Raw genomic sequence first — 26,270 nt, 5'->3', positions numbered from 1 at the left:
ATTCGTCGGCAAACAGGTTAGCGCCGATCGATGGGCTGTTTATCGTGATTAAATTATACTTTTCGGATCTAGTCACGAGCTTGATGATAAAGATGTTGGAGTAAAAAATTGGAAACATCTTCCAACGAACCATTTAATTCAAACATTGGCTCCGATATTACCAGAAACAATACGATAAAGTTCAATGAAATTTCATTTTTCATATCAGACGACCGCGTGAATCTAAACCAAATCAATTCGTCTCAAATAGTTTTTCTTCAACTTTCATTTGAATCAAAAATTCGATAGATCTGTTCCGTTTCTCTTTACATAACGACAAACGAATGGTACAGAAAATAGAGTAGTACTTTCGGACGGTGGAACGAGTTATCCACCGAACGAACCTGAAACGCGACGGCTGCACCAAGATACGTAACTATACCACGATGCAATTTGCAGTCTCAATTTGTAGTTTGTACGCTTCTAATTTAAACTGCGGGTTTCGGCAATCTCCGTGTTTCTCATGACGACAATTCAACGAGCTCTGGAGAGCGTCGACGATACCCACGTCCGGTGTATCCGCAAAGTTGCCAGCAACCGCAAACCTGGCCTATTATTCCCCAATGACATTCTCATCTTCCTATCTCTTTTTCCTTCTTCTTGTCGTCGCCGTCGTCGTCCTCGTCGTCGTCGTCGGCGCCCGTTCTTCCTGTTAGCCGACGACGTTCCTTCTCTGGATCACCGAACACTTTTGCTGCAGCTGTAGCTGCGATCGCGCGTAATGGAGGCTGCGAATTGTCCGAAGGAAGCGACACGACCGCGTCTCATTTATTGCAACCGAGTTCTAATCTTTCCCGCGGCTAGAAACAAGATTGTTCTGACCACGGTCGCGTCGTAGAAAGAAAGAAGAGAAAAGAAATGTTCGGTCGTTTAGAGTAGCGAGATGAAGCACAAAAGTAGTCGTCGGCATCGGGGAAAAATATAATTATCATCCGCGCCGCTTCGCTCCTCGATAACGTGATCGCCCGCGGACAACGCGCGATCAACCAAGCTTCCGCCTTGATGAACTTCAAGTCCGAAGATTTCAGTATATCGATTTAATCTGAATTTGTAGAGAGTTATCGGGTCTCGTCGTTTAACGAATTTGAACCAACAAGTTTTAAAAATTGCCTACTTGCAAAACATTTACGAAAATATTCCATACGTATCTATCAAAACAACCAAGATGTGTCACCTAAGAAATACAGGAAGTCGATAAATCGTTATCAACCGACAAACGTATTCGTTGAACCTACAAGATCGATTCTATTCCACCGTGTGTTTATAGGATGCAACGTCTGTCGAATTTTTAATTCCGACTGAGCTAAAGTAAACGGCAGCCTGAGTAACTCGCGATAATCCAAGAATTCCATCCAAGTGTGACCTACCTAGGTCCCGAAGCACGCGCGACCGAAAAATCAGATCTCGGTTGGACCACCACCGAACCACGTAAATGTAATAACCCTTTAGCACCGGTGCTTGCTAGGAATGCATATTTCGTCGGTGGTTCGCCCACGCCAGTCAGTCGGTAGGTCCGATTGTTCTCAGGATATATCCTGGGCTGGTTTACTCGGCTGGTTAGTCTAGCTGGTTAGTTCTCTGCCCAACCTTCAGCCTGGATACCCGGCATAGTTCGCCTACAGGTCCTCTCAACTCTTGGTACTCTCTCCCTCTCTCTCTCTCTCTCCGCACTTTCTTCCAATAACGAAGGAAACAGCAACGAAAGTAGAAAGAAGAAGCAAGGAGAAGAAGAGAGCGATATCATCTTCTTCCTTCGTCTGTTCGTTCGTTCCGCTTTATCCTTACTCTCGTCTCGTTTTAACGCTTCGTCTTTCGCTCGTTTTCCTCGTCCGATCTCTCGGTCGTCGTGCAGGTCGCACGAGTGCCTGTTTTCTGGCGCGCGATTCGCGTGTGACGCATCGCAGCCACCCTGAGAAACGCGCCCACGCAACGCTCGAGCCCGCTTCGCGATTCCTCGCCTGCAGGCTACACCTGCCGTGCGCTCGTCTACCTGTCCAACGGGTGATTCCGAAATCCGGCTCGACCTCTATCTTAAGCGAGCCGCACCTGGTCGCATCTGCCTCCTCCGCTTTCACCGTGTATTACTCGTCGTAGATCTCTGTCACCCCGGCCCCGGTAAGGTGGTTTCGGTGCCGGGTTTTCTTTCCCGAGTGAAAGCGACCGCACCACGCGAGAGACAGCTCTCTACCGCTTCACAATTGTAACACCGTGTATAAATCTTCGCGTCGGAGAATTATCGCGATGACTTGCTATTTAAATGACCGCCGCGATCGTAACCGATTTTCGATTTGCTCGCTTCGTCCACGACCACGACCGCGATTACGATCACGATTAGTGAGAACGTAGACAGTCGCAGGTTCCGCAACATTGGGATACCCCAGATAGGGATTCCCCTTAGCTTTCGATTCGCTAAATGTATACTTATATATCTTCGTTCGAGCGTATCGTTGGTAGAAAGGAAGATCAACGACATCAATAGCCTCCGTGTGTGTAATGGGATCCTCTTTCTCCCGGAGGAGGTGGAAGAGGTAGCAGGTCGAAAATACGACGATCGTATAGGAACGAGTTCAACGAGCGTTTCGGCGAACGTTCCACGGACCCGATACCGGATGTAAAGTAAAGCAGACGGCGAGGTAGAGAAAGGGAGAAACAGAACGATCCGCAATACGCGTAATTACAGGTTGCTCCGGTGGTTCTTCGCTGACTCCGCAGGCCCTATCGCTGCGTGCGTGCATGCAGAGCAGAATTTCTTCGTAACGGTAGGGGGAGAAGAACGACCCACTTGCCTCGCGAGGGGGCTGAACCCGGTGGTGGACTGATTTATCGAAACGTCTGCACGGTGACCGGCTACTAATTATCGTTTCTATGGAAAAATTCGTACGGTACGACGTACCGATGCGATATGGCCGTATGTTCGCGCGTCGAAAGCGTGTCACGGATTACCAAATAGGATCGAAGATATCGACACAATGGCTGGAAGAAATATCCCTGACTACTCGTATCGTAAATCTACTCGGCTGAGACATATTTTATTGCGCGCCGCTAACGTATGGATGCTCCACGAGCGCAGCGCGAGCGCGCGAGTGCTCGCACGAGTACACACCATGAGTAAAGGCCGCTGTTACGGAAATATTAATGCAACTTCATCAATCACCCTGCATAAACAGTGGGGCAAGAAAACGATTTACTACTTACGATCTGACCGGCCTACCGACCAATGTATAGCACGCTCCAACGCTACGAGGAGAAACTTGAGGCGAACGCGAGGCTCCAGCGGACGAGCATTCGTCAAAATCTTTCATCGCCCGCTAGTCGCACGAAGCATTTCCACGGACGCTAGACGCGCCGAACGCGATCAAATTGAAATTTCACGCGTTGTTTGCACCGAACCAGGGAAACGTTAGCCAAAGAGTTTGCACTTTGGCAGTCACGCGTCTTCGAACACGTAGCTGAAGATGAACGAACGATTTTTTAAACTCGAGTCTTCTTATTGTGAAATTCTACTTGTACGGCGTTATGTAACGCTACGATAACAACGGATTCGCTCTATTACTAAACATAATACACCGAACGAACTAAACGAAGAGGAATCTTATACGGAGCAGCAACGAGTAACAAGATCGCCATGTTGGCCGGTAACGAAATCGAGGAAAATCACGATGAACGAGCTTCGATCGCGTAGGATTACCAGTACGATCGAGTAGTAGAACAGCAGGATAACGGAAAAATTCGTTTCGCTGACACGAAAGGATGAGTCAGAGCCGCGATTTCGTTCGTTCTCAAGCGTAACGGGGCGGTTAGGTGCGTGAGTTTCACCGAGCCAGTATTCCCATGGGGTCGCACGACGAGATTTCTCGATTACGATCCGTCCTTTTGATAGAAACTTATATGGCAAGAAAACGGATGGCGTATTCGGCATTAAGGAAGTACGTGAGTCTAGAGCGCTCGGTGCTTATGGGTGCGTTTCAGCCGCGGGTCGACGTGCGTCTCCCTCGGGTCTTCGTCTTTCAACGTTTCCTTTTTCTTTCGCGAATTGCCTAACCGACGGTCGTCCTCCTAAAACGGACGGCTGAACTACCTTCAATCTGATGGCCACACGAAATGTACGCACAAACGATCTTCAACCCGGTTAAACGCTACTTTCGTTCACCTGACGGAACCTATGAGAATCCGTTATCGTTGTTCCGGGAACAAAGGCATATCAAAGAGGTGCACACAGGATTCTTTCAGTCGTCGTAACCGTTGTACAAAGACCATAGGAGAAGAATATAACAATTCCCGTTTTTCGTGTTTTACACAGAGACGATGTTAAAATCCGATTCGCCTTGCGAATCAATTTTACGTTATCAACCTCTATTTTTATCTTATTCGGCTACTAAGCGGATGATCGGTTAATAGAAATTTAATTAGTACACGGACACTACGCGTCAAGTAAAACAGAGGTATTTCAGACGTTACGAAATTTGAGAAACGAAAGAATCGGGCGGCTCTAGATTCATAAAGAACGACAGACCGTGTTTCATCGACGATGGTAATAATCTCGCTATAATTTGACTATTCTATCTAGCGTAAAGAAGCCACGGTCGATATCATTTCTCCACCATAAACGGAATTCCGTTTAGGAAGAACGCTATACAACGGGACAGTCTGCACGGAATAACCTTGCATTTCTTATTCACGCACGATTGAAATTCGCGATTCCGCGGTAGCCAGTTCGATTCCATCGTATATCGTATCATGCCGGCGAATAGCAGCCGTTTGTCTTGCCCGGTGCCCAATGAAATTCACCGGGTGTTCGTTAGGGAACAAGTCGGGCATCGTTCGTCGGACGATTCGTCGAACGTTAACATAAACTGTGTGGCTTATTCGATGGCGCGGAATACGCTCGTGTACTCGCTCGCGATATTCAACCGGGGTGTAAATCATACGAGTCACTGGCACTCGCACCACCAACACGGAGGGAAGGTCGCTTCTCTCGGAGCCTGGTCGCTTGTCTTCGCGTTCCCTTTTGCGATACACGATCGCTCTCTTCTCTTCTTCGTTCCGCGACGCGTCTCGACGCGCGAGATGGAAGCAACTCTCGCGTGCGGGGCCATCTCTGGCCCGCTAGAACGGGCATCAGCTGCCTGACAAGGCGTATAATTAATCCCTAATGACGCTGGCATAAATCCATCTCGGTAGGCCGTTTGGCCGGTCGCCGCTCGCGCGCCGTTGCCTTTACTAGCGAAATCAGCGCTAGCTTTGTCGCTGTCGTCCATTTCCCGCGTTATTTATGCGCCCATCATTGGATCGCGCCGCTTCGAACTCACCGAGAAGTATCGCGGGAACAGGGCTCCTTCGAGGAATTCGACTCGAGGATCGTTCCGAATCGTTATACGCTTCGATGAGACGCGTTTCGTCTTTTGGATTAGAAACTACACCGACGATATTCACGATATTAAGCGTTTCTAATACGATTTCTAGCGAGATTTCTATATAATCCCACGTTACGAGAGTTAATAACGAAATTCTTTTTCGAGACAGATGGAAAGGGAGCATTATCTGTTACGCATGGCACGCTGGCAAATGAAAAACCTAGAGGAACGGTTGTAAACACGCTAATATTCTTTTTATTCGCCAGCTGATCCGTAGTCCAGCGAGCGTACGTAGAATCCTAACGGTATGATTTAGAATAATCTCGTATGGTTACTCTTTTCTTCCTTTCATTTTTCCTTTTCACGTTTTACGATGATGTGAATTTCAATCGGCAACGGAGAGCGACGCTGACCGCGAGCGGTGACCTCGTGTCCAAACGCTTAAATTACTCGACCGACAAAACGCGACGGGACAATGGAGCGATAAAGCCGTTGGTTAAAAAGCAACGCCGGCTATAAATCCCGCGGTGATCTAGTTTACAGCGTTCCTATTTCTCCACTACACGTTCGACTGACGTCATCTTATTGTAATCTCGACCCACGTCGGTCACGTTATCCGTCGACGGACACGGAAAAATCGAGGGCGGCTTGTGAACCGAACGATTCTCGCGCGCGTTCATTGGTCAGGGAAAATGGTCTTGTCAGGTCAGCTCTGAATTTCATTCGCAACTAAGGTTTCAGGCGCGTAGATTCTTAAGTGAGGGGAGTGTCGAAGGATGCGCAGCATAAGAAAACACCTTTCGTAGAACGTGTAATAATATTTTTCGAACGTTCCTATTCCTAAATCGAACCGTCTTTGCTAACTTTCCATTCCAATTCCAATCCAATAAGAAGTTTCTGATTGAGTAATAATCCAGTTAACGGGTTAAAAGATTAGGTCGGTAGACCCACGAGATGGAATTTTTGTAATACGAAAAGTAAAGCTAACGACGAAGGATAAACGAAAACGAGAAGATATCTATGGAAATTGATTTAATTTATAAGACATAGCATATATCATTCGGTTCAAACAGAATGATTGCAAGCAATGGTTGAAATCAGCTGCGGTAACCTCTGGCAACTCTAGTAACCCTTTCACCAATTAAACCTTCCTATGACTAAACACGTTCTTGCCTAATAGCACGCTGACATAACCTCTCTCCCTTTCTGTACCTTTCCTTTCCTCTAAAAAGTTGCTCGTATATTTTTCTTCATCAAAATCCTATCAATTTCCTTTCTCCTATATTTCCCTCGTCATCAACCAAAAACTCATTTTCCTCGTATCTTTACTCCAGTTGCTCGTTTCTTCTCTTTCCGAGATTTATAATCACATCAATTTTACCTTGCATACTTAAACAAATCCGCAATCTAGTTATTATCTCGTCATCAATCAAAAACACAAGACCTGGCCAATTACGTACTCTTCGAACGAGGATTTATAATCACATCAAACATACGTATCTTCCAAATCCAAATCTGAACTAAACTTCCCATATTTAAATACATCCGATCTTTTTTATGACCTCGTAATTACACGAGCAAAATTCCCTACACCGACGATACTCGCAGAGAGTTCGTAACGAGAACGAACTAAGAAGCTGTTCTTCGAGAAATAAACCAACATCTCGATTATTCGTTCGTTTCTCGAAGCAAGAATTCTTAATCGCGTCGGATACGACAGCTCGCAAATCGAAACAAGACGCAAATTTCTCATATCGAAAAGTCTATACTCCGTTTGCGAGGTTTACCGTGAAAAATACAGTTATCTCGGTTCTTGTCCCGACAAGCCGCTCTTCGCACGAGAATTCTCTTTCGCGAACGATTCCCTCTCACAACCTTCGTTCGGGTGGTTCACGAAGAAACGGAAGCTGACCCCAAGGAGCGCGTGCATACGTGGGATAAAGTAGCCGCGAGAAGAGTAACGAACGGCCGGCGAAAAGAGAGCGGGGAAAATGAAGCGTTTACCGATTCTCGGATAGCTGATCCTTCCTGGAAAGGATCGCCCTGCTTCTCCTTCTCCAACGAGCCCAGGCACGCCGTTCTTTCGAGCTTCGTACGTCGAGCGAAACCGTCGACGAGGGACGAAGCGGGAGGGAAGCAAAGACAAGAGGGAGTCGAAGAGGAGATCCTCTCGCGGCTGTGAACTCCGCAAAGAGGGAACTGGCGTACCGAATTGATGCACACGAAACGGCATGCCCGGAATGTTATAATCGCGAACCTTTGAACCCAAACAGCCTGGACTCCCACACCACCACCACCATCCGTCGACGGACCGTGCCGGGCCCCGTTTCCATCGCTGAAATTACTCGTGTTACTCTCCCGCGCCGCTTCGTGCCGGTTCGTCGTCGATACGCTTCCATGAAACCGCTGGTCGGCTTATAACAGCTCGGTCACACGGCTGTCAATTCAACGGACGTTGTGTCATTTATGCGAGTGCAACGAAGGAGCATGCTGCTATTTTCCTGTAAACGATGTTCGAACGTTGCATCCGTGTCCGTAAATGCATTCCGAACCATTTCGATCATATTTGTACTTCGTATTTGTACATAACGAAGATCTCGTTGAAATTGAACGATATAGAAGCACGGGTTTTGCTTTGAAATATCTATGTGAAATATATTACGACGAATCCTGAGAAACGACTGGACGTACCAAATGGAAAAAATTGGAGAAAAATATCTACATTTGGAGGTTTGTGTGACCAGGTTGTAAATACAGTTGCGCCGTCTTTCACCGATATACGATGGAACGAACGATAGGGAAAATTCATAGAAGCACGAACGCGAAACGTTGTTCGCAGGATCTAGAAATGGATCTTCGATTAACTGAGGAAGAGAAGAGGATACATGTACGCCGTTAAAGGACACCGATGGAATTTAATCGGCTATTCATATACGTGCCGCTTTTACAAACTTTCCGCGCGATCTTCGATAGCTGCGTCGCTGTGGGCATTGGAAAGCACGTCGCGTCGCCGTAATTAGAAGAAGATATCACGGAACTCGGTGCCGGGAGGTTCGAAAGGTTTGGGTTAATGGGATAGAATGAAGTTCGTTTGAGATTCCTGATAATCGAAGTTAAATATGTTGGCTGAAGCAACTTTCGAAATCGTTCTTTAAATTGAGATCTGGTTCGTATAAATCGTTCGTGTATATACCAGCGCTTAAGTGTTATTTACGAGAGATAACGTAGAATATGTAAATGTAAGTTGTAAGACGAAATGAAAATTGCGAAATTGTATTATATAAATACCAGATATTTTATATTTATAAGATCAATTTCCCTTCACTTATCGATATAATCCATCAAGCTAAAAACGTTTCATTAATATTTGTACGATTAACTTGCAACTCTTGCTGACTTCCCACAGGTACTAAATTTTTAATAGATCCACGAAAATGCCTATCGCTCACAATACGCTCGATTTATCGACGAAGAAAGGATAAATTTCAAATAAAAGGTAAGAAGTTAAACGATTGGAAAGAGTTGGAAATTTGTTGGCGCCCGGCGATTTAGAAACGCAGGCAAGCTCCGTGTGCTCTACTCCCACGAATGCCCTACGGGAGTCCCCGCCGCCTTCGTTCCATTGCACGGACGCGGTGGGCGTTACGGTAATTAATTTTTGCCCGATAATTAAGATATCCTGTGCAGACGCTGAGATATAGCCCGCGGTATCGTCATTTTTCAGGCCGGGATATCGCGTGTTTCTTCGCGCAACCTTGCAATTCCTGGTGTCCCGAACGAGCTGCTATTACGTCCTCGCGAGAACGATCCTGACGCTTGATTCTCAAAACGGTCCGATCCTTCTGGATGCAACCATTTCCAGCCATAAATCCGCTCGCGTGCTTTGGAATAATATCAACGAGCACACGCGTGTTCGTAATAGTAAACGGATAGTTAGGTTAAATAAATTGCACTGTTAGATGCGAAATTCGAAAAGATCGTGGAATTTTCATTTATATCTACATACATACGTATATATTTGAATAGGTAATTCCTTTCTTATTGAAACGACGAGATTTGAATTAGAATTGAAAGTAGTTTGTGGAAGGAAATTAAAATAGTTTCAGTGAAATATACGACGAAATCGTCGAAATTTCGAATGCAGAAGAATGTCAAGAATTTGTTCGACGATATCTATATTGGATTATCAGAATCTACTTTTATTATTGATTCGAGATTCGTTCTGCAGGTTCGATAGTAATTTGCTTTTATAAATTTTTAGCGAAGAAATTTCTAAAACGGTCCCAAAATTTCAACAAATAAATAATATACCGAAAGATTAATTTCAATACAAATAGAAATATATGAAGAGACATGGAACATCGACCATTTTAATATCAGCGAGATATTTTTCTAATAATTGTCTGAAATCGAACGAAGAGAAGAGCGTCGTTCGCGCTGTACAGTACGAATGAATTTCACGATTTCCAACTTCAATATCGCTCGAAGTGCACCGATCTCGCGGTCCAACAAAGTATCTTATTAGCGTCCGACAGTGTGTCTACGTCCTAAAATTTCCAACAATCCGTGGACGTGTAACGCGTAGAATTATACGGTACAGTGAAAGTCCGGATCAGAATGCAGCGCAAAATTTCTCTCATCCACCGTCGTCACGATCGTTCGCGTAGTCGCGATCGCGCTTTCGAATCCGCGTTTTCATATTCGACCGTGTGGTTACACCTTTGTTTGACAAAAGTCCCGGGTTGAAGTGATGGAAACCGGGACAAGCGCGCCGGAAGAGCGAGAGATTACGAACGTGTGTTTACATAGAAGAAAGAGAAGAAAGAAAACTAGGCAGAAGAAGAAGAAGAAGAAGAAGAGAAAGAAAACGAAGAAGCTGGCGAAGGAAACATCTGGCCCACGGTGCTGGCGTTTCGTTGGGATTATTAATTGTTTCATCTCCGCGCTTATCCGCGCCTGGCCGATCGCACGACTAAGCAAATACGAGAGGCGTAACCCACACGGTGATGTACGAGCTTAAAAGCCCTCACGATTCACCACGGACCACGTTTCTCTCTTTTCGTCTTGCGTTTGTCTCGATGTAACGCGCGTACAGAGAAACGGAGACGGAAGAAGATACAGCCGAGGGGTTATCGTCTGATTTATAATTTGAGGCCCCGGCTGCTCCACCGTGGAATACGACCCGACGTTTTCCGGTTCAACAAACGTAATTGGTTGCCGGTACGATCGTAGATAGCCGCCGGTTCGGATCGCGGCTCCTCTCGCTCTGTCCCGAGCTTCGCTTCCTCTCTTTTCTCGCGAGGCTGTTTCGCCTCTCTGACGAGTCCTTATCTCGCGAAATACTTTTTTCCAAATGCTCTCCGAACGTAACTTAAATCAAGAATATCGAACGCGATGGATCGAATTGAATTCGAAGAGCTCGAGCAGCCTCGTGCTTGTGAGAGGCTTCCATTAGGATTCTTGACCCTGCTAATTCCTACGTTTCGATTTTACCCTCGTTTTAATAAACGAAAGGAATATCTAACATTTTCAAAGGATGTCTAACCAGGTTCGAGAGAGAAGAACCTCGCGTGTTTCTTAAGGTTCGAAACGTATAATAGGGTTCTAAACGAAGAAAACAAGATAACATGGTTGAACCCCTTGTGTAACCCCTTCTCAACCCTTATCCTTTGCAATACAAGCGACACGACAGTAGGGAGCCCAATAAATGTAAGCCAATCATCCTTTTCTCAGACAGTCCTCGAACGATATAAAAGAAGAAATTTACGACAAACTTCAAGTTCACGATAATAAACAGTCGAAACGGTAAAACAGAGTACCAGCACGTGTCGCCATAAACCGTATCGACTCGAGTATCGTTAAACGACGGATGGAACAAGTGGCGCTAAATCATCAAAAGTCTACAACGCGATCGTCTCCTATTTAAGACGAACCCTCCTGTGTACAGTCCTTTAAAGGCGCGTGCTCAGCGACGATTTGTTAGAAACGCGGCCGCATTTGTACCTTTCTACTTCGTGTTGCGCCCCTTGGAAACGTTCACGGCAACGTCTTCATCCGCGTCACGTCCGGATACACGTCCGCCTCGATGATCGTGGACCAAGCAGGATCGGTGGAGCGCGCGAGCTCCAGCTAGCACGGAGGCAGGCCACGAGCACACACCCGGTGAATTATGGAGTGCAGCAACACCCACTTCCTGGTCCTCGAAACGCCAACTCCCACGCATACTGATGGACCTGCCAGGGGCGGCGTGATGAATCCACGGCGGCGATGTGTCCACCCCTTCGCCCCTCGCACGAAATCTCGACGATATCCAGGCCGTCTGCGAGCCACTTCGCGCTTGCTCTATCATTATTCGCCGAGCGATTCGTTAATCAATCATTCCGCCTAATTGCGCGACTGGCGGCGCGTCACGCGGCTCCGACGTCTCCTTTCGCGCGAGCGAAACCTTGTATTTTGCTGCCGAGGGACGATTTAATTCCAAGGGGAAGATCGGTGGAGCAGAATCTTCGGCGAAGATAGACAAAGAAAGACGCGAGTGATGATATTTTGATACGCGTGCGTAGACGCGCGGAAGTGTAGCAGCACTCGCGGACTCTTCCCGCGAGTATGTATTACACGAAATATTTCGAAATTCCATTAGCGTTGTTGCGCCATTCGTTTACCATAATTACGTTAAAGGTAACGTTTCGAACGAATCTGGAGATGTACGTTGAAGTGATAGAATATTTTTCGTAGTAAAAATTTAGTTACGGTATTAATAGCCGCGTTGAGCGTACAATGTACAACTTTGTGTTTCCAACTTTACTCGTACGATCTCGATGAGTAACGCACACGCGTTACGTTTATAGTTGGCTCCGCGTAACATATTTATCGCACAGTGACCGATGTCGAGCGATTAACTAGCGCTCTTCGAGAGCAACAGACACGTTGAAACAACCTCCGTCTATTTGTATCGCGCGCAACTGCAATGAAAAATGCGACCCTTCCTTCCAACGTCACGTAAGCTCTCATCGCCACCGATCCAGCAATATTTCCATTCGAGGAATCCGCAGAACCGATTTACTTGCGACGCGAGGCCGGTACACCGGGAATCGTAAGAACATACGTGATATCGAAAGGAAATGCCTCGCCGGACGTCGGCCAGGCGCCGGGAGTACGAAAAGAGAGGAGAGAAAGGAAGAGAGAAAGGAAGAGAGAAAGAGGCTCCCCGACGCGGAGAGTTGAATTCTGAGATGGGGCATAAATTGATATGCATCCAGCATTCGACATGTCGGTCGGATGAAAGAGGGAGACCCGAGACAATGCCTGTCGGCCGAGCAACACCCCATCGTGCATCCGGTGCGTTTTCAAGGAAGCTTTCGGAGCACCGTGACACATATCAATTGATTTTCACGGGCGCAGGTCCGACAGCGTTCGACATATCGTGAGTACACTCGTCGTGCGCGTTGGTCGATGCCTCCCGTACGTTCGCTCGATGCACGAACAAAAGACGAGAGTTCGATTCGACGATTTCACGTATCCCAGCGAGTAGTATAAGATACCTTCTCGACGATGCTAGGTGCACGAAGAGGCAACGTGCGTGCGCCAGAGCGCGCTGCCGCGCGGCAGTTACTAATTTAATTACAACGAGACACCGATTGCGCAATTAACATATCGTTAAAATACCGCGGCGCGGTAATTATACGCTTTCTAGGTGCGCAGGTCGCGGCCGATTTGCATATCGTTCGTACGGCCAGAGACAACCACCGGCACGACAACGTTTGACAACAGTCGCTCGTTAGAGCTCGTCGCTTCTGCCGACTGTGTTGTGCAACACAGATTCTGGGTCTAACCCGTGTAACTTCTAATTTACAAGTGATACTCGTAGGCTTCGGCCACGGTTGACACTTACGCGTTTTCGTCGCAACGATCGAACGTGGTCGACCGTATTAGCGTTCGTCTGCCTGGCGTACTTTTCCCTATTGATATTTTCTTCCCCAACAACTGTAAATTTTCAACGATGTTATCTTGTTTTATGTTCGCAAGAAGTATCACCCGTGGTAGCGATTTTACTCTTGTCGTTAATCAATTCTCTCGTATAAATAGCGTCAAAAATAGCGACGTAAAATTCAAAAATGTGCCATCACGCTCTACAACCTGCAACTTGTCACTCGCTTAATTCGTTGATATTATCAGTTAATCGATTATAGTGCGAGACCGTGCGAGAATTCGTTCGATCGAGCGGTAACCGATACATCGTTTCTATAAATGAAGTTTTCCCGCACTTTCTCCAAGATTCTCCAACGAAATGGCAGAAAACAATACTATCGGTTAACGTCGCGCCTGATTTATCTCCTTTTGTTAATTTCCTTCTCCCAGAAACGAGACCCACCACCACGAAACTTTTATCGCCAATGAATCAGAGGAACAATACGCAAGGCAGACGCGCGGCCACGGAATACGATATTCCGTCGGACCCGAACTCGATCAAGTATGATTCACCTGACTATCAAACGCGTCAATAAACACTCCCCGAAGCGAATCGGACAGCGGCGCCGATAGGTTGCGTTCACGAATCGTCCTCGACGTGTGTCTTCTATAAATTCCAACGAGAGCTGGAACGTCCGCGTCCCCTGGAAACTACTTTGTTTTACAACTCGACACTCGTGTCTCGTCTCTATGCGTACGCACGAGCGTTTGTGCGATCGCTCGCTTACGCGCGCGCGCACGATAGTGCTCTTTGCACACAGAAATCGGCGTGTATCGGCTCGTAACCGCGTCGACGTTCTACACAGAGCACGCGCTGCGTTCAATGTAAAGCGTTAAAACGCTACGTGATCAAATTCGACAAGTGACCGGACACTCGCCACTCCGAGCCACCATTTCGCGCTCGTCGCAGGAATATCAAGCAGAGAGATCGTTAGAAACGTTTTAGAATTAAGCGTGCCTTTTGCCCGGGGCCCCTCGCGCCGGGTATCGATTAGAATGGAACGCGATTCCCGCTCGGTGAAACTTGGTTAATGGAAATTAGCCGGACGACTCGCGCGACCGTCCTTTGCCCGCGATCTTGAATGACAATGTTCGACCTAGGGGAATTTCGGTGTGCCTGTCGCAGTGTCGTAATTGTGTCGCGAAAAAACGTTTTCGTTATTTTCACGGATAGAAGAATCTTTTTTCATGCGAAATTCATGTTTTCACAGATTCGATTCGAGAAACGGAACCTAAGTGATTCGTTTCACCTTCTGAGCATGTATCGTAGCGAAAAGACGTTTCGCGAATTTCCTGTATCTTTGCATATTGCAAGCATATGTGTATGCGAATACGGTATTACCAATAACGGCAACCTTCGTCAGGTAGGAAAATTTGTTGCGTAAAGGAAACTACCACACTCGTATTCTCTCATGCTTCTAAAGCCAATGTAAAGTTCGATATTCGAATGTCCGATAATAAACAAGACTAAAACGTTAATTTCACAAACTGGATATTATTTTCTCGCATACAGAACGTTCCCTTAAACATATTCCAAGGATTATTCCCGTAGAACGAAACGAGAACATCGAATCGAGCCGCACTCCGTATCCTCGCTATACCCACGGCAGTTGCAACTTGTTCCTTATTAGCGACAGTCGCGAGTAGTGCCGGAAGCAAGAGAACAAATCGTTCTCCGAGACGGAACGCCTCTCGCATGACCGCGGTTGAGAAATCCCATTCGTTCGGTCCCATCGTCCTCTCTCTCCTTCACGAAAGTCATCTTCGGGGAATTTACGGAGGTGTGCGATCTTACAAAATCGCGACCTCCCACCCCTGTGCAACAACAATGAGCACACGAATACGAACGCGAACGCGAGATGCTCTCGATCGAGCGTCGGCTATTTCGAATAGTTTCCCACAGACGCTCGGCGAAAAATCCGCACCAACGACGGAGATCGAACGTCCACGCGTTTCGCCGTGGCATCTATGATTCACCGGTGGCGCGCAAGGAAGAAGAAACGCGTGGAAACGGGAGGAAGTGAGACGAAAAGACTCGTTATCGTGGAACGAGCATCGAGAGTTAACGTGACTTCGCGAAATAATCTCGGCCGCGAGCACGTTAACGCGAATTCAGGCGTTCGGATCGTGAGACGAGGCGAAAACAGAGGCAACCGTCGTCGGTGTGACGCCATTTCGAAGCAAAAGCCCGGTAGGGATTACCTTGATCCCTGAAACGTTAGGTTGAACGTCATCCTGCGTAAAACAATTCGTCTCCGTTAAAACGAGAAGGCTCGTGGGTCGGCTCGAGCCTCTCGCTACCCGTATCGCGGAATTAGATTACGTATCTCGCGTTTGCCCCGTGATTTATTTATCGCGCCGGCCTCCCCGAGGCGTGCTGCGGTTTCAACACCTTTTGACGCGTGTATTTACGATTATGAGAATTACACAAGGCAATTAGAGCCGGCTGGCCGGTATAAATACGAGTAATTGTGCGCCGCTTCGCATGGCCGGTACGCGCGACCGGCTTAAATTACGCGCTCCGCTGCGGAAAATCGAGCGATGCGCACGGTGCGCGCCACGGGAATCGCTACGATTTCGAATAATTGCGCCATCGTTTTTCACGATCTCGTAGATTCACGACGTGCTCTACCTTTCTGCTAACTTGTTTTAGCTTAGTGTTTGATTTTAGATATCGGAAATACGAATCGACGCTTTTATCGAAGAACGAGACGATACAGGAAATTGGAGAGCCTTGCTTATATAATAGAATATAATAGATGTTATTCATCTAAATATTTACGGCAATACATTATGGCATATACTTACGGTGTGACAACGAGTAAAAGCATAAAGAGATCGTAAATAGTCGAAAGAAAAAGTTTTTAACTCGAGCCAACGTTTGTATGATTGCGAGTAATAAAGTACTTTATTATACGATACATATACGGATAAACGACAAGAAGCTTCTTGTATCTGGATCGTTTCTCGTCCGATGCTGCCTAATATCCATACTCGAGGACCGAAGGATTAATAAGAATCGAATGGAGAATAACCACGATTAGCGAAGCTTCGGCGTGGGAATGCAAGAGCTTGGCAGAAATATCGTCCCTGGCGAACTTCGAAATTCGATTTCGTGATTGCAAGGCGTATCTCGAGCGCGTTCGGTGCCGCCTTAGAGACGGTTATTGCGCTCTAAAGTGCTACAAAATTGCACGCGCGTCGTGATCGCACCGTCTCTAAAGGGGAGAGCGAGGGAGGCCGGCGAGGGAGAACGAAAACACGGGTACGATCGACGGTTACCGTTCGATCCTTCGGATCTCGCTTGCTACAAGGGTTAGGCCTGTTCGACCAAACCACGACGAGGATTGAGCGCGGTCGGATGGCTCATTTTCACCTGGGGTTACCTTTGGCACACAATCATCCGCCATTAAGGCCGTCTGCAAAAATTTCGAAAACACCGGAATATCCCTTTACACGGGGCGAGCAAGAGGCGATCTCGTGGTACGCGCATAACCCGTCCGCGGCTCGGGTATATCACGAATAGCCCCGTGATCTCGCGGCATGATCTTTCAAGATCGAGAGTAACAGTCGAGTGGACGAAGGATGGCGGAATACGAGGGGGCGAAACGATAGAGCGAGACGCAAGCAGAAAATAAGACGGTGTTGAGGCAACGAGAAGGAAGAAGAGAATACGGTGCGACGAGAAAGGAAAAGGGAGAGAGGCAACGAGTGCTAGATCTCGAGCAACGATCGGAGATCATCTTCCCTCTTCGACCGGCTCTTCTTCTCGTCCACGATCCTAGAAGGAGGCGGCGGGGGCGAAAACTACGAAGCGCTACGTCGGCGTCGCTCCCGCCGCCGCCATTATCAAATTATTCACTCACACCGAGCGCCATCTATCTTCGGGCTCCGCGATCCTAACGTGTTATTATTTGATCCTCACTTTGTTAGCGATCTGACTCTAACAGCCTCGCGATATGTACCTGGTAGATCCTGCTCGCTGATCTGGAGTACTTCTCACGATCTCGCGCCACCAGCTCGCCCGAGACCAGGCCGACGCTTTCGGAACGACGAACGGCTCTCTCGCGGCCGAGCTCGTGCACGCCAGAAGCTGCTGCTTATTCTTAGACGGAGGCGAGGACGATGGAATGGAGACTCGCGCGAGATTCCAGAGAAAGATCGCTTCGGGATAACGCTCAAGAGATAGCTGGCCTAATAACTTATTAATTTACGGAGACGGGATAGAGCGACGTGGTATGATATACCTGGTATTTAGTATAACGCACAAGTATGTTTCAGGGGTGGAGCGACGGAATCGATAAAAGTGAAAGGGCGCGTGAGAAATTCACGTCTCGGTCATGGTTGCGCTAAGAAATTTTTAGTAAGGAGTCGATCTATTTTATAAATTATATCTGCATACGAATTTCCAATATTTGCGGTATTTCTATACGTAAACGAAAAACCATTGATCGTAAATTCTTAGAGTATAACGCATTTAAATAGAAATTAAGAGTTGGTCGTTATATCTCACACTACATAAGTATACGATTTCCAATTTCTACGGACCACGTGTAACGTGTAGTTCGACTGCGGTAATAGCTGTAACGAGTGAAAAATCAGAAAGATCCGAATAACTTCACGCGACCCAAAATATTCGACCACCTTCGAAGGAAAAACGCTAGAGACCGTGAGAGGAGCAAAGGTCCAGGGGTTAGCCAAGATACCGTTCCGCGTGCGTGTATATTCTGCGGGGTACGGAAGGTGAATGAGCCGACGGCGGGTTGCGCCACGACTCCGTTTTTCACGGGAATCGCCACGAGGTGAGACGGGATGGATCGCGAGAAACGTTGCCAGTGCCGGCAACAACAAGGGCAGGCCAAGGGATCAGAAACGGCGAAACTTTAGAGCTAGGGGTGAGGGGACGAAGATGACCGTAGCTCGTGAGGATCAGGCATAGGTAAGTGGCACTTATGTTTAATACTCGAGTGTGGATGAGTGGTCGGTCCTGCACGCGATCCTCGCGTCGGCGAGGTCTTTCCTGACCTCGCGTTCGCTAGAACCAATTTCCGCGGATAATACGAGCGCTCCGTGAATCTCGAGAGAGAGAGCGTTCCCTTAAACTTTAAATGGAGCACGGAGTTAGATAAATACCTTCTCTTCCACGCATATCGTCGTACTCATATTCTTTGCTACATTTTACGCGTCCGAGAATTTTGGACAATCGTACGGATTCAGCTTGGTCGATCGATTCCTAAATCGACTAAGATTCAAGCGCTAGAGGTGCTTGAGATTAGGGTGCGAAAGAACACAGTGCATATCTATCGAAAATTTGAGATTATTAACGCGTTTTGTCTAAAGCGAATGAAAAAATTGTAAAACAAAGAAAAAAAAACGCATAGTACGATGTAATGCGTGGAAAACTGGGTCGATTTTTAATAGTATTTCGTCGAGCTATGTTGCGTTACGTCGCTCTTCTGTATCGTACAACGACTGCGATGTGAAACCCTGTAGCTTTTACATCGACAAAAATGGCTTCTTACAAAGAATACAGCTATTTTTGTGGCTGACTGTATATCTAGTTCTAGTATTATTTTATATAGCGCTGTAAGTGCCTTAGACACTTCCCTGTTCACGCTTCAGAAGATGCGACAATTAAAACGTCTACGCGTATTATTATCGGAATTAAGGTTAATGTCGTTCATCCTGATGACGAGCAGAAAAAAAGCAGTTAAACTTGCGACTTCTGTTTGAAGCGCGGGAAAGTGAAAGGCGCGAAAAGGCCGCGTCGAGCCGACGTGAAACCAAGTAATCGAACGTTTACGTAGTCATGCGTAATTGCGCCCCACGGTCGAAGCCACGGTAATCTCGAAACTCGTTAAAAATCGCGCTAATCCTCGTTACGTGCCGTTTGTTCCAGCTTGTCATTAGCGCGAATCCTCCGCGAACGATCGTTTTAATATCGATCACGGTTCTTTCGAAACGTCAAACATTTTTCGCACGCTTCGCGAAAGCTGTTTTAGATTGGATGTGCATACACTAATATGAACGCGATTCTGTGCGAAAATAACGAGAAAATCTTGCCGAAGATTTATTTTGTTTGGAAGGTGAAACTAGAGCAAGAAGGCGCTGAACCGTTTTCGAGCGGCAATCGTAATAGCTTAAAAAAGAAAAGGATCGACAGGCGAGTGGCAATCGTTTTTCAAACAAACCAACAGCACGGCGACGTTCCGGCCACGCGAAGTCTTTCGCGAAATTCTAAGTAAATTATCAAAATTCTTTGGTCACGGTAGATTCTACCAGCGAAATCGAAAATAGTAAGGCGATCTCTATTATGCCTCTTCACTACGTCAAGAATCCCATGTACGCACTTTGTCTCTTAGCGGCAGTTTGCGTACGACAACATGTGCAAAATAATAGGTATGGATTAGAAGGAAATATTAAACGGACGAATATCTTTTATTAAAAATATACTTTTTAATAAGATTTCGCCGCATGTACAGAACCGACCAAGCATTAACGAAAGGCGTGTCGTATCAAGCTCCGACGACAGTGAACAGGAAACTGAGCGAAGCGAATTTGAAGACAGTAACTAACCCGAAGAAAGAGCTTAACTACGTGGAAGTTAATCGGAAGAAACCGGTAAACCTCGAAGAAGCAGATTCGTTGGTTCATTGCGTGCAGAACTTCGCTGAACGGACTCGGCGAATCGTTAACGATATTCGGACGAGCATACCGGTGAGTCTGATGTCGTATTTAACTTTCCTTTATTAACAATGAAGAAAATTGAGGGGTTGAAGTGGTAAATGAGGTACAGAGAAAAAAAGGATGAGGGCTGGAATAATTTATTTTAACTTTTCTGGCTATTGTAAGATAAAGCGTAATAAAACACGAAAGTACGATATACCAAAAAGGCTACACATCGCGTATTTCTTTCCGTTTGTTCTCTCTCTCTGAATTGATAAACCTCGCAAATTCGAAATAGCGTTCGGTGCTAAATGATGTAAAAATTGTGTCAAAAATATTAAAAATCTCTAGCTTTCAAAATTAACAGAAATATATGGCTATCGAGATTCCAAGCTTCTCGGGTACACCACGTTTGTCGTCTCAACTCCTCGATTAGAAATGCTCGAAATAAAGAAACAAACTCGAAAATCTTATTTCTTCGTCAGGGTTCCAAGTCGACAGAATCCATTGATGCGCTAACTTCGTCGAACATTCTAGATTCGTTGCTTTACTTAACGAGCGACGTAGGAATCAAATGGTTAGCCTGATGCACCGATTTGCGATGCGCTAAGAATCCATCGAAGAACTGTCGTTTGACCAAGGCCAATGTGGATTAAGGGGGGGAATTCGCAAATGATCTTTGTCAATCGACGGTAAAGAAGATAAGAAAGTTCGAATGTTTGCTGTTCTGTCGTAGACATCGAGGTTATCGAACGACTCGAACCGAAGAAGCTGATAAAACCATAGTTTGCCTCGCAGGTGGGTCGGTTCGGTGCTGTGCGCTCAAAAGGCGCCAACGAGCGCGCACGCACCGAACATGACACCGAAGCTGACACGCGAGTGTATCCAAACACTCGTTCATTTTCTTTTCCTTCAAACATTTCGTTATTTAAAGATGTAAACGTTGCAACGATCATAAATCAATAAATCCTCGTGAACGAAATCGCATATTTATTCGTCGAAGCACGAAATATTTCAATCGTCTCGCGTTTCGATCGATCGTTTAAGACATCACGAATTATTAATTTGCATTTTACGCGAGCCAACATCCCACGTTTTAGATATGAAAAACAGCCACGTGAACTATCTACGTGGTCGGTAACGTCGTTAATAACGTACGAACAAAATTATATCGGGAAATATTTCCGTGGCGAATACAAAGAGGTTAACCATCGAATCCTCTGCCTGATGGACTTCCGTTTCCCACACCATTTCGAAACTCCACCCTGGAATATCAATAACGAACCCTCCCCACTCCTGCAATCTGACTTTCGCTACGTTTCCACAAGCCAACTGTCCCACGTTCCTCCCCACGAAAAAACCTGCTTGCTCATCGTGCACGGATATTTATCACTGGGATCTCTTTTCGTGGTCCCGGAGCGTGTCTCGCAATCCATCCGTCAGAAGCGGTCGAGCGGATTTCCAAATCTCTCTCGGACGGTTTCGTAGCGGTTGCGGGCGGACAGAGTTCGAGCATACCAAGGCTCATTTGAATTTTCCCGGACAGGATGTGCACCGCGTGCATTTCAATCCCCGGGGACACCCCGACGAATTATGGTCGAGCGAGATGGCCCCCTCTGGAGGCGTGAGGAACGAACGAAGAGGGAAACGGTATACGCGGATGGTAGTTTAAGAGCGAACGCCCGGTATCCAGGGCACGTCCGGAGCGCCGACAGAACTTATTGTCGTGCGCACGACTCGTCGGGGCATTTTAATATTTCCGCTGAATGCGCCGAGAAAACGGTCGAACGTGGGCAACCGGCGTCGAGAAAACGAAAGGAGACGAAAAAAAAAACAAAGAAACGAGAAAGAGAAGAAAAATGAGAAAGAGGTGAAAAAGAGAGAAAAAAGGGAAAGAGGAACGCGCAGACCGGAGGCGAGGAATCGTTACGCGACACTGCCACTGGTCTTGCGTTTTCGACTGCGTGACAGGTGGAGTGGCCACGGGGAACCCTTTGTTTTTTCTCCGGAGTGAGAGACTGCTCGCTCGTCGAGACAACACCAGCACCGTTTAGAGAGGCTGGCGCCACGAAGCGCATAACGATACTCGAATTTAAATATTCACTCTCCGGGCCGCGTTGAAAATATATTGCCGACAGTCCCCTTCGCTTCTCGTCGAGACGGACCCCGGCAAAACCATCTTTTCTTTGCCGCGAATTTGTGTAAGGTTTTGTGAGCTGTTGCTGTTTCGAACAATTAGCATGTTGGACGAAGTTTCGGAAGGGAACCGATTGTGTCTTGAGTGTTTTCGCCAAATAGGACGCACCAATGGTGACTTCTTTCTCGTGTTTATTATGTATTCTATTGTACCAAAAACCTTTCATCTTTTATCGTATCGTTAAGGTTTAACGGCGAGTGCTACCGACTCGCGTTGCTCCTGAGAATCGAGAAATTCCACGTGTTGCTACGATATATACCATTTCGTCTACGTCAAAGTTTATACGCTTTGTTTAAAGAATTTGAATAACGATTCGATCACACGTATACGATTCTTCGACGATTTCAAAGTAACTTGTTGCCAATAAATTTAACTTGTCTCGCAAATTCGCAAATCTTGATCAAATTAAAAAATATTCGTCAAACTGTACCACGAACCGCAACAGAAGTAAATTCTCTTCGACGAAGTTGCTTCTCCTTTGAATGCTACGAAATTCCTCGCACGTCCTGCGTATCTTAAGCTTCGATCAAACTGAAAGATACCCGGTCTAAACAGTTACGCTATTAGACGTTTAAAAAATAAAGCAACGTCTCTGAACGAAATTACGACAAATTTCTGCGGTTTCCCCGAAAGGTCGTCGTGAGGAAATTCACTCCAGGTGTCGTGTGACGGATGCTTCCCAGGATTCGCGAATAATCCGCTGCGTGCCAAGCACACGCTACACCAAGTAGGTATATTTCACCTCGGCCAGGAGATCTATCACTCGAAACCGTGCTCCCCGTCGCGCATCCGCTTGCAACGCGTCCCTCAGCGGCGAGTGATGCACGATGCTCGGTCGCATGGACGCGCGACAACCGCGCTCAGATCGATCAGATAAATCGTTGCGGGTCTCAAAGAGTGTCACTGCGTTATCGTGTCCCTAATGCCGAACCTCGCGGTGCAAAACGTCTTGGTAGCTCGTACGTGGCACCATTTACATCTTATGCGTACACGGTAGCTGTGGTCCTTTCCAGACACCACGAACCGACTGTTAATGCCGATGGGCTCACAGGGCAGACTTTTCGAACTAGCCTTTCGGACCTTTCGAGCGGCGATTCTCGCGCGAATAAAATTTAGAAAAGGACAGATTTTATTGGACGCGTATATTTGTATACGAATCGATTCTGGACAAACCTTGGAGAGACGGAAATATCGTTGTTTGAAGAATCGAGCAGATTAGGTTAGATCGTTAGAAATTATTGCGACGTCGAACGAGCGAAGAAGAAAATCTCCCGTCTTGTATTTTGAAATTGATCGAGACATTCGCATGAAAATGTAAGGAGGAAAGAAGGCTACGAACTTCCTGAAATTTCTAAAAAGTTTGAAATTCTCTCAAATTCCGTATCTAAGATCCTATAAACTCTAAATTTTGTGCAAATTCGAAATTGAACGAAGATCCGATCGAGAAGAGAGCGAAGCACGGATCGATCTCGCGTGAGGGGGTGATTCACATCGGTTCGACGTGGAAAGAGATCCGGATGCAGCGGCAGAGTCGATTTCGTTATGTAAGCGACGGAGAAAATACCGTGGTTCTTGCAATTAGGCTCACCAATAGGGGACCACTTCGATCGCGTGCCGCGATACAACGATGCAATTCTTATTGCTACAATATAACAATTGCACCGTCGGGAAACGACTGTAGGACGCGTGTTGCAACCCGTTTGATACGTGCATCCGTTGCTTGAACTTTGATTAGAAAAGTTTAGCAAGGTATTCTTGCAACCGTGTCTCTTCGTTCCCAGGGAATAGCCTTGCCTAATCGATGGTAAACTTTGTTGCAATTTTGCGAGGGAAGTTTGAGGAATTTCCGAGTTTCTTGCTCGAGTAAGAATTTTGAGTAAGAATATCTTAGCATACCTATAATCGTTTAAAGCGATTTAAGGAAAGCTTGCAAGTTAGAAGAAAACTTGTAACAAGAAGAAAATAATCCAAGCTAATTTTAATACGCAATGTATTTTAATAGAGGAAAATTTCGCTGTCGATCGAGCATCTTTAACTCTCTCGCAGTGGTCGTACCATTGCGTATTTGCAATTAGGAAATAGAACGAATTTGATCCATTTTTGGATATCCCAAGAGTAGCTCGAATCGCTCGGTATCCTCCACGGATAAAAAGGTTGGTGGGAATTATGATGTTACAACTATTATCTCGTGAAATTTACAATTGTTCGTGTCAGCTTCCAGCAGCGAATAAACTAACGTCGATAAATCATTTGTTTCTACGAAAATTGGATAATCGTGTATCCAGATAACGAAAGCGAAAAACTACAAAAAATGGGTTTGGTTTTCGAGAGGCTCGTATATCAGCTCCGAAGCATCTTAATTCCGTAACAGCCACGAATTCCACACAGAGCGACGGAATTCACGTCGCATATAGCTACGAGAACACCGTATTCACGATTACGAAACGTTCGCACACGGCGACCAACGAAACAACCATCGAAGGAAGATGAACCTGCAAATGACTTTCACGCTTGCTCGAGACCATGAAACAAGATAAACGAGCTCTACCTTCGCTTTTTACCGCGTCGTATTCCCTCGACGAGTAAGACCGTCGCGGCGAGTCATCGTTCGGATCGAACCGCTCGAATCTGAGGGGAAATCTTTGATCGCACGCGGCGAAAGAAGGCGGAGAGGATCGTATCTTGCGTAGACGTCTCGCATCACCGGATGCGCGTGTGCCTCCCTCGCTTCCGGTCGTAAGGCTGGCCAGGCTCATTGCCATGCTCGTCGCCACGCCCGCCCCCGGAATATGAAAACGAAATCATATTCTTTGTCTACCTCTCACCGATCGGTTCTCTTTTATCTCCGTCGTTTAACGTGTCTCATTGTTCGAACGGATCGAACGAACGAACACGTTGGAATTACGATTTTATGTGTTTTTATTATTCGTAGGAAACCGAGTCTCGAGCTTCGAAGTCGACAAACGATATTGGTAACTTGAAATGATTGTCAAAATGATCGGAGATATGCGTACAATGTTTTATCGCAGTACGAATCTTGCTTGACATTTTGCACGATGCTGTTACGTTTTAACGATTTTCTAGAAACCTGACCGACAGTACAATGTAACATGTACCACGTTTAATAACGAAACGTGTACGTTTTATCACGTCGACTCTGCAAATCTTTCTAAGTTTTCTTAATCAAAATGTTTTATGCGATACGTACGATATCTATGCTAAGTGCCGAAATACTTTCGTAAGCCAGTGTATTTTCGAATATACGTACATATATATCGGCCCGAGTTAAACTTCGACATCCATTGCATTTGACTATCTAACAATCCTGCATATTCTCTGATAATTCGAATGGTAGGACTCGTGCGGGCGTTTTACGAAACGAGTAGCTGACATTCCACGAATGGAGATAGAGAAATAGGTCGTTGAACGTGCGGAAAATAGCGTAAAGGCGATTCGATCGAAGGAAGAAACAGATGATCCCTCTTTCGGTCGGCGTCGTCGACCGGCCCACTAGACTGCTTTCGTCAGGGCAGCACACGGTTTCTCAAGATCGCTCGTTAAGCCGGCAAAACCCACAACCACGTAATTGCGGCGATCATACGTTAGTTAGGTTAATAACTTTGCATTATAAATGTATTAAGCTCGAATCCAATTACGTCGGTTGCGGGATCCGTTGCGAGATTGTGCCGCTGTAACGTTGATTTCTCTCAGCGTGGCGATTAATAACTCGAAAACGGGGCTACGGTGAGATGATGTGGCAGGGGAAACGTGCGAAATTTGAACACGGAAATTAGGAATAGCATTCGCATAATTGGAGGAGACTAGCGAGAGCGTTCTACGTTTAATTCTCGAGTTTAAGATTGATGTGAAATCAGAGCAGCAGATCTTGAGAGGAAAAGTCAAACGACGCGACAATGTTTCCTAATAGAATTCCATGTAACAGATCGATAGAAAATCTATGTCGTACGATACTTGTAAACGTATTAAATAATCCGATTATATCCACGTTTGACTAAGGCTATAAGAAAAATGGAAAAAACAAAGAA

The 26,270-nt window shown here is 46.3% G+C and overlaps 1 long non-coding RNA gene across 1 annotated transcript; it reads left to right on the top strand.

Moving 5' to 3' along the window:
• The first annotated feature begins 18,265 nt into the window (after nucleotides 1-18,265).
• LOC138178717 (uncharacterized) lies at nucleotides 18,266-20,833 on the top strand. Its single transcript, XR_011172792.1, has 3 exons — nucleotides 18,266-18,300; nucleotides 19,894-20,078; nucleotides 20,513-20,833. It is a non-coding gene; the product is annotated as an uncharacterized LOC138178717 (long non-coding RNA).
• Nucleotides 20,834-26,270: the final 5,437 nt, after the last annotated feature.

Source organism: Bombus flavifrons, chromosome 4 (genome assembly GCF_040668555.2).
Source record: "Bombus flavifrons isolate JBK064 chromosome 4, iyBomFlav1_principal, whole genome shotgun sequence".
Lineage (NCBI taxonomy): Eukaryota > Metazoa > Arthropoda > Insecta > Hymenoptera > Apidae > Bombus > Bombus flavifrons.
The sequence above is the reverse complement of the archived record's forward strand: the minus strand, read 5'-3'. Positions and strand labels throughout refer to the sequence as shown.